Genomic DNA, 8,498 nt, shown 5'->3' with positions numbered 1-8,498 from the left:
GCCAGTTCTGTATCCAAACGGCTAGTTCTCCCTGTATTCCATGAGGTCTAACATTGCTAATCAGTCTCCCATGGGGAACCTTGTTGAACGCCTTACTGAAGTCCACATAGATCACGTCTACTGCTCTGCCCTCATTAATCCTCTTTGTTACTTCTTCAAAAAACTCAATCAAGGTTGTGAGACATGATTTCTCATGCTCAAGGCCACGTTGACTATCCCTAATCAGTCCTTGCCTTTCCAAATACATGTACATCCTGTCCCTCAGGATTCCCTCCAACAACTTGCCCACTACCGAGGTCAGACTCACCGGTCTATAGTTCCCTGGCTTGTCTTTACCTCCCTTCTTAAACATGCAGATGTCACAGAACTCCAGAATATGGCTTGATATCTTTCACCTCCCAAGGACCTTCTTTCTAATCTCAGGGTTTTTCTTGGGGGGATAAAGCCAAACAAAAGAAACAAAACCAAACTGGGAAGAGTCATTGAATAATTACAGCCCAGAATGAGATCATTTGTAGAGTATTCAATCTGCCTGATTCTGCCAAGCTATTCACAAATTTATTTTCTTCGAGCACCCAGCCGATTTCATTTTGAAATAATTGATTGTCTTCACATCCACCATCCCTGAGGGCAATGAATGTCAGGACATTACAAATCACTTGTTCTTCCATGGGATGTGCATGTTGCCAGGGAGACCAGCGTTTGTCACCTGTCGCTAATTGTCCTTGACTTATGGCTTAATGGGCCAATTCCAACAGTAGTTACTGGTCAGCCACATTGGAGTAGAGTCACATGTAAGTCAGAACAAGTGAGAATGGCAGATTTCCTTCGCTAAGCAGTTGGCAGGGATCCTCAGACAACTGTCTGTGTGGTGTTTGCACATTCTCTCTGTGTGGGGGTCCTCCCACAGTCCAAAGATGTGCACGGTAGACGGAACGGCTACACTAAATTACTCAGTGTCCAGGAATGGGTAGGAGAAGTGGATTAGCCATGGGAAATGCAGAGATGGGGGTGGGATGCTCTTCAGAGGATTGGTGTGGACTTGATGGGCCGAATGGCCTACTTCCACACTATAGGGATTCTATCATTTCCATGAACCAGGTGGGTAATTGTAATCATAGCTTCATGGCCACTATTATGGGGAGTAGCTTTTTAATGGATTGAACTTAAATTCCATGGGTGTTCCAGTGGGATTGTAACATGTGTAACCTGGAGAACACAGCATCAGTCACATCCCCAATGCCAAGGCCTGGCAAAACTCCCCTATTGCCCCTTAGAATGAACCACTGGAATAGAAATGGATAACTGCTGTCCTTCCCTACGTGGGACTCCAGATCCACAGCAGTGTGTTGACTCTTACTGCGCTCTGGGTAATTAACAATGGGCAATAAATGCTGGCCTGACCAGCCACACCCTCAGTTTCCGAGTGCAATTCTTGCTCCAACAGATGTCCCACATGTTGGCCTGGGGTATTAGTCTCTGCTCGCGTTGGGTTTCTAAGAGCTGTAGATAATGGCACTGAGGCCAGTAGCTGCAAGCTCTGGTCATTCTCCTCTGCCCACAAAGGGGTCTTCACCTGCTGCTTCTCAATGCAGAGGCTGGCCAGCAGCTGCTTGGGGAGGGTGGGGGCGGGTCCCTGCTCTGACTGGGATCATAACTGCTCCCTCATTCAACACTGCCATCTGAGTCTTCCTAAGGCCAGAAGGAATCCTGCGGGAGCTACCTCTGTCTCCAACAGGCCAAAATCTATTGGGAATGTCAGAAATAGAGCAGCGTATCAGTAATACTACTCCGCAGCCCTCACATCAATCATTATGAAGTGCAATGTTAGGTTTTGACACAGTATTCTTTGGAGACTTCACAGGGAAGCTAATGCCATGCCTCAATAAGGGGCTTTTAGCTATGTAACTTTAAACAGATATATGTTGCAGTGTCAATGCTACATTGAGGGACTGAGGTTCGGAGTCCTCTGCACATTTTTATCCATTGTCATTACAAGCCCTCCCAGCAGATTCCACTCTTGCCATCAGGCATTATACTTACAGTTCAGTGCATGAATGTGGCACCTCCAAAGTGTCGTCTTCTCGTGAGTCAGAAATACTAAACCAAAGTGAGGTTTCTAAATTCACATCTACATGGATTTGATGAAATGAGGTGACACAGAGGCAATTGGTGCAACTTGTATAGTGATGCTTAAACCCATGATTTTTCATCTTCATCCTTGCTAAATGAATGGCCAACCAACAAATTGCAATTTGCAGCTACGTGACTGGTGAATCAGTGGGTGCATGATTACTACAATTACCACTGGCAGCGCCTCATATTCAAAGAATTATACTCTGCCGCAGAAGTGGGAAATGATAATGTACCCCACCCATTCTGCAGGCAGCTGCTTTGTCTCGTTTTTGAGAATTGGTTTCAGTTTGAAGATGGCAGGCTTTTAGCTCAGTGTACGTGTAGGGGCTGCCTGAGTTGGAGAATGTTGCAGCTCTGAAAATGATGATCTTACCCTCTCTTTTGCATTTCCTTTTGTCCTACTGCCCCTGATGACCTTTCAACCTACCCTCATCCCTGTTTCCATTCAGAACTTTTTTTTACAAGCATCAATGCCCACACTGTACCCCACCAAGCCCATAGCTTTGTGAATTGCTTTGCCCTTGTTGGCCGTTTACTCTCCCCATGTTGACGCCAGAGTGATTTTTACCAGCACCAATGACCCATTCCTGCAGATTCCAGTATCCACCTCTGCTCTTCATCTTGAAGTGCCACACTCCCCCTTCACTACAATCATTCACTCAGCAACCAGTCCATTTAGCCCCAACACCAGACTTGAGCTGACCACTCTACATAGAATGGTCCCCAATCAATCCCCCTGAATGTAAGTGACCAAACTCCTGAGACTGACTTGACAGGATAGTGTTATGGACTAGGCCAAACCACTCAAAACATTCTTAAGCAGGCAGCTCAGACCATAACTTTGCAATCTGTTTCAGTGAAAATTACCCAGAGTAAGGTAGCTAGGTTGACTACTAGATTTTAAAACAGACAAAAAATTTATTCACAAAATTACACAATGAAACACAAAGAACAGAATAAAGAACCCCTACAGAACTCAGCCTATCCAACTAGACTTAATTATGCTGTTTCGAATAATCACAACAGTCCCAATAATCAAACTGCCTTTAAAAACCAGTATAAATGGAACACATGCTTACAGGTTGAAGTTGAAGGGCAGAGAAGAGAGAGAGAGTTTCCTCATAGCTCCCTGTTGAACTTCTCACCAGGTCAGGACTGAACTAAAAACTGCACAGCTCAGCTAGAGAGCTGACCACTCCCCTTTCATTATACAGGTCACTTCTAAAACATGACCACTTTGGCCTGAAGTCTCATCTGTTTACATATAAACAAAAGGCCTATCAAAATCCTTTTCAGCACTGTACCAACCAAACTGATCAGAGCCCAGCCTGGTTTATTGCCCCTCTGAAAAAAAATCAAGCACAGAGTCTCCTTGAGCCAAGGAACAGCTTTTAAGTCTTTGTGACAATAGCCCTGACCGATAGTGGCCATGCCCCAGACTGATGACTCCACAGCAGCCTGACTGACCAGCCTCTAATCCGGGTACTCTGGCTGTACTTGACCTGCAGGACCGACCTTGCTCCAATCCCTGACCCACAAAAATACAGCTCACTGGAGTCTGGCAGAACAAACTCCCTGGACTGGGATTGGATGAGGAACTTGAGTAAGTGGCCCGGAGCTGGAAAGGGAGGTCCTGAAGGATGAGTGAGAATGGAGTGGAAGCAGGCACAATCTCATGGTGAGCCTGGGTCGGTGGATGAAGGGTGGAGGAGGACAGTGCCTATGGAGTACAGAGGGAAATGGTGGTAATGGGGGAGCTGGGTTTAGGAAGGATGATGAGTTGTTGCTGCCAAGAAACTGTTCTGACTTTCACATCAGGAGTTAGCACTGTCTGGTTTCTCAGGGAAGGAGAGAAGAACAGGGAGCCTCAGATAATTTCTAATTAAGGCATGTTCAAAGATGTTATGACACAGGTTGCACTTGACTCTGGGCCCCTGGCTCAGAGGTAGGGACACTGCCACTGCACAACAGGAACCTTTGGGGAGCTGCATGGAAATGAGATGAACGTAGGTATAACTAACAATGAATTCAACGGTAGCCATGATGTGGAGGTGTTGGTGTTGGACTGGGGTGGACAAAGTTAAAAATCACACAACACCAGGTTATAGTCCAACAGGTTTAATTGGAAGCACTAGCTTGTGGAGCAACGCTCCTTCATCAGGTAGTTCATCAGGATGAAGGAGTAACGGTACGAAAGCTAGTGTTTCCAAATAAACCTGTTGGGCTTTAACCTAGTGTTGTGTGATTTTTAACAATGAATTGTAAATGCACAGAAACAAAGTAGGTGCTGCGCGTTAGTGGGATCCAGAACACAGTTTAAACCCTAAGGACAAAATCAGAATTCCTTTTATTGTTGTCAGTAACCTGATTTTTCCAACTTTTGCCCCATTGTTGACAACTTTCAAGGGAATGGAAAATGGTCTCCATGGCACCAGACTTTGGACTATCACTTCAACCTATTTTTAGGTTTTCTGAAAACACATTAAAAAAATAAACTGCATTCCTGTCTCCAGAGTGATTAGTCCTTCAATTTTCAAGTGTTAATTTAAAAGCTGTTAATTTTTTCATACTTCCATAAATTTGGCGCACTCAAAATAGCAGTCCCAGCTTTTAGGTGAGGTGTTCCTTCTCCTCAGAGAGAAACAGAGTTCATGTTTTGGAGTTAGTGATCTTTCATCAGAACTGGGATGAGGAACCTGAAATATTAGCTCTGTCTTTTCACTGATGTCATATGAGTTATCCATTTCCAGCATTTTCTCTTTGTTTTATTTCAATTTTTCAGCACCCACAGTAGTTTGCTTTTATTTGTTCTATTAATATATTTTTCTTTACTATTAGGATCAAAATGAAAATTGAGGAGGTGATGCTAACAGGGAAAGTTAAAGTTCCAAACAGGGGGCTGTTGGTTGTGACTGTGTTTGTCAAGGGGTGTAAAATAAGTAGGCATCGTGTATTTATACCTTGAAATAATTCACTGGCAAAAGCATTTGTGCTCTTCCTTTTCATTTATTACAAAGAGATTAGGAGTAGAACTGTGCTTATGCAATGCAGGCGATATTGGATTAGGGAAATCTATGGCCAAGGCAACAGACATCACTTACATGGATTCAATCATTCAATCCCAAATTGAAAGCTAGTCTCAGTGATGGTGACCATGAAGCTACCATCAATTGTCATAAAAACCCATCTGGTTCACTAACCTTCATTACAGAAGGAAATCTGCTGGCCTTACTTGGTCTGGCTTACAGGTGACTCCATGTGGTAGTATTCTAACAGCCCTCTGCAATTACTAAGCAAACCACACTCCAGTCAAGGGCAGTTAGGGAAGGACAACATGAGCAGACCTAGCAAGTTATGCACACATTCCATGAACAAATAAAAAATGATCATGCTACCATCAGAGCAAAAATGGGATCAAAACACAGAGAGAGACACACTGTACGAGAGAGCAATACTCAGTATAGGGTAGCTCATAGTGTATATGCAGGACTCACTAAGAGTGAGAGAGAATTGCTCTTAGTTAAGGACATCTAGAGATGCGAGGGACTCAGAGCCATAGTGGTGTAGCCTGTCAATGCTGTCACAGAGTGCAGTGCAGAAAGCCGATGCCACAGAGAACCCAGAGTGTGTGGAATCCATGAAGGGAAATCTAGGCAGAGTCAAGCAAATATAACCCCTAGATATAGCTGCAGCAGCATAAGGCAAGGTCACACCGGAGTTCTCTCGCCGCATCAGCCCTGAAAATGCTGACAAAAACATCAGGAATGAAGGTGAAGGTAATTTCTCAGATTGCATCAACAATGAAGACTCAAACACATTTATCAAATATCTTGGAAAGTCACTCCGCTGAAGGAAGATCTTTTGTTGTTTCCAGTTTATTATTTTTGAAATTTTGAAGAAAAATCTCAGACTGGAAAGTGGGAAAACAAAAATAAAAATAAAATTTTACAATAGCTTTCTCCCAAGCTAGAAATTGAAAAGCAAAGATAAGTCAGATTTAAGCTTAAATGTTTCAAAGGCATGACCCTGAGACTTTCTAATCATTATCCGAGTTTGGAGATTCTGTAAATCCCTCGGGATTCCCTGAAATAAGTGGGAATAAAATCCTAAAGACCATCAACCCTTGAATCCAAATTTCCAGAGAGTCTGTCAGTTAATCAATCCTGGAATATTGCATTATATGACTTCAAATGCAGCAGGACAAAAACTCAAGTCACACAGGAGACCACAGTAAATGTTTTTGAATTAACCTGTTCAATCCTATGTATCTCTGGAGCAGGAGGGATTTGAATCTAGGTTTCCTGGCTCAGAGGTGCGGACACGACCATTGCACTACATGAGCCCATTACCATGTGTACAATTAATACAAGGAAGGGGATTTATCATCCAGATTCCTGTCTCTGATGGAACATAGCATCTTTTGCTGGATAAAGATAGCCACTAGGGGTCAGTCTGCATTTGCCAATGGGAATGGCCTCAACCGGGACCTTGGGTTCATGTGACATGACAGGTGGCCCCACTGCACGATACTCACTCTCTCATACACACACTCCTACATAATCACACACCCACGCAGACCCTCGCTCACACACAAACTCTCTCATATGCAAACACATACACTCCCCACACTCTCACCAACTCTCACCCTCTCACACATAAGTATATGGGGTGAATTTGTTTTTGCAGAATTACATTTTATTTTGCTCAAAAACTGCATGAATCCATGTAACACTCTGTAAAACTATGCAGAGGGTTTGTCAGTCTGACATAGCGTTGGGACAAAGACAGACTTCATACCTATTGTTTGAAAACCTGAGCCATCTTGGGGCAGCATGGTGGCTCACAGCACCAGGGTCCCAAGTTTGATTCCAGCCTTGGATGGCCGTTGGTGTGGAGTTTGTAATTTCTCCCTGTGTCTGCATGGGTTTTTCTCCACGTGCTCTGGTTTCCTCCTGCAGGCCAGATGAGTTGGCTGTGTTAAACTGTCCATACTGTTAGGTGCATTAGTCAGTGGGAAATGGGTCTGGGTGGGTTACTCTTTGGAGGATCGGTTCGGGCTGAAGGGCCTGTTTCCACACTGTAGGGAATCTAATTTAATCTTGAGAATGTAATTTAGAAGTTCTGGGATTTACATATCAAAGAACAGAAACCAGCATATCCCATTATAAAAGATGGAAGTTTTAATCTAAGATTGTTTACTGTAACTCTGTGAGCATGATCTTAACTTCCACAACCATCTGATGAAGGAGCAACGCTCCGAAAGTTAGTGCTTCCAAATAAACCTATTGAACTATTACCCGGTGCTGCGTGATTTTTTTAATTTTGCCAAATGAGAAAGACAAGAAACAAGGCAAGGAGGCTCACCATCAAGTCAAAAACCACCCAACTTGGAACTGTATGGCTGTTCCTCTGCCATTGCTGGGTCAATACTGGTGCAGCACCCCTCCTCCCCTCCCTATGTACACCCCATGGACTAATCAAGATAGCTCAGCACTACCATCACCTCCAGCACAACTAGCAAGGGGTAATAGATAACTGACCTCTGCTTCTCTCAATTCACACATGAGTAACCAGGGGAAGTGATTGGGGGGGCTATCTAGTCCCAGTGAGGAGAGGCTTGTATCTGGGCGCAAATTGGTACCTTCAGAGCTAACAGAAAATTTAGAAACAGTTCATAGCTGCAAGAATAACACAAGTTCTTTTCATCAACCATAATAAGTGTTATAGACAGGCAACACTAAGTGATGGTCTAGTGGCATTATTGCTGGACCGTTAATCTAGAGACCCAGATTACGTTCTGGTACCCTGTCACGACAGATGTTGGAATTGAATTCAATTAAAAAAAAAGTCTGATTTTAGGGAAGGAAATCTGCCATCCTTACCTGGTCGACATGTGACTCCAGACCCACAGCAACATGGTTGACTCTGAACTTACCACAGGGCAATTAGCCAGTGACACCCTCACCCCATAATGAATAAAGGAAAAAAAAAATCCTTATCCAAACAAACATCTGCAATAAAAACATTACATTACATTATGGAAACAGGCCCTTCGGCCCAACAAGTCCACACCGACCCACCGAAACGTAACCCACCCATACCCTTACATTTACCCCTTACCTAACACTACGGGCAATTTAGCATGGCCAATTCACCTGACCCTGCAGGCACGGGGAGAACCCACGCAGACACAGGGAGAACGTGCAAACTCCACACAGTCAGTCGCCTGAGGCGGGAATTGAACCCGGGTCTCTGGCGCTGTGAGGCAGCAGTGCTAACCACTGTGCCACCATGCCACCCACAAGGGCTGTGTCGGCTGCAAAGGGACTTAGATATGATGCAGAGCTGGGCTGAGGAGTGGC

The sequence above is a fragment of the Chiloscyllium plagiosum genome, chromosome 35, assembly GCF_004010195.1.
Source record: "Chiloscyllium plagiosum isolate BGI_BamShark_2017 chromosome 35, ASM401019v2, whole genome shotgun sequence".
NCBI lineage: Eukaryota > Metazoa > Chordata > Chondrichthyes > Orectolobiformes > Hemiscylliidae > Chiloscyllium > Chiloscyllium plagiosum.
The sequence above is the reverse complement of the archived record's forward strand: the minus strand, read 5'-3'. Positions refer to the sequence as shown.